The sequence below is a fragment of the Octopus bimaculoides genome, chromosome 1 (assembly GCF_001194135.2).
Source record: "Octopus bimaculoides isolate UCB-OBI-ISO-001 chromosome 1, ASM119413v2, whole genome shotgun sequence".
NCBI classification, from domain to species: Eukaryota; Metazoa; Mollusca; class Cephalopoda; order Octopoda; family Octopodidae; genus Octopus; species Octopus bimaculoides.
Genome location: NC_068981.1, coordinates 148377158 through 148378538, shown reverse-complemented (window position 1 = coordinate 148378538; position 1381 = coordinate 148377158). Strand labels below are relative to the sequence as shown.

Below are 1381 nucleotides of genomic sequence, written 5' to 3'. Positions count from 1 at the left end.
TATATATATATATATATATATTTTACATACGTACTTAACACACAAATATACATATAAACATACGTGCATGCATTCATACATGCATACATATGGTGGTTGTCTACTCCTTAAACAGAGTTTGACCACCTCCTGCACCTACACCTTAGCCCTTTCATGGCGTCTGATGTGGCTTTTTAAACCAGACAGTGTTTTGAAAAAACACCCACACAGATTGCACCTCTGATTTGCACTAGCAATACCTGCAAGTAAGTTCTGCTCATTGTGGATCCTAACATGTCTTTTAAGACCCCCATTGGATTTGCAAACCCTCTGGCACACACCACATTCAAATGTGTGCACAGACATACATATATACATACATACAAAATTATCCAGAAAAGGCATGGCTAATTAGAAAATTACAGCTATAATCCATTAAAGACACTATAAAAATATAGTATATACAGACCCATTATATGAGTGCAAGTATTTCAACACATATACCCACATGTATGCACACACTAACTCAGTCACACAGTCACAGATCCCTGGAACTTTTTAGACTCAAATAAAAATGCTTTGTTATTTTGTTAATGACAAGGTGCAATTCTGCAAGCTTAAATAAATCTCAAAGGAAAACATACCTACATACAAGCATACAGGTATGCATATACACATAGATACACACACTTAAACATATACACACACATATGTACACATATACAAATACATGCACATTAATTCAAATGTTCACAATGTTTGGTTATTTAGTGACTGGCATAAATTCTGCAAAGAGCTTAAATATATCCCTCTCTCACTCTCTGGGAGAGAGGCACAAGCACATACACAGACATATACACACACGGCAGTAACTTCCGCCTACCAAATTCAGCACACGCACACACACACACACGCACACAGACACACACGCACGCATGCATACAAGCTTGGTTATGATGTGCCCATCTGTCCATTCATCCATTCAGTCATTCATTGCAACTGATTTCAGAAATTATCCTGAATCATCACTGTAATACAGCTTTAAAAACTATGTTAATGAATTTTAAGTATCCTTTAGCTTTGTAAGCATATGTTGGCTTCCTTATTATTCATATATTTAGGGGTCCACCAAGGTTCAGTCCTCAGCCCCCTCCTATTTATCATAGTCCTCCAGGCAATAACAGAGGAATTCAAGACAGGATAGGATGCCCCTGGGAGCTCCTCTATGCTGATGACCTTGCTCTAATTGCTGAGTTACTATCAGAACTAGAGAAGTTTCAGGTGTAGAAGCAAGGATTAGAATTGAAGGGCCTTAGAGTCAACCTAGCTAAAGCCAAAGTCTTAATAAGTAGGAAGGCAGACAAACCACAAATCCCTTCAAGTAGATGGCCCTGCTCAGTGT

The 1381-nt window shown here is 38.2% G+C and overlaps 1 protein-coding gene across 1 annotated transcript in view; it reads left to right on the top strand.

The window, feature by feature from the left end:
- The window catches only part of LOC106881254 (sodium-independent sulfate anion transporter-like), a 156592-nt gene that overhangs the window by 90040 nt on the left and 65171 nt on the right, over window positions 1-1381 (top strand). The gene's annotated exons all lie outside the window — the stretch shown is intronic.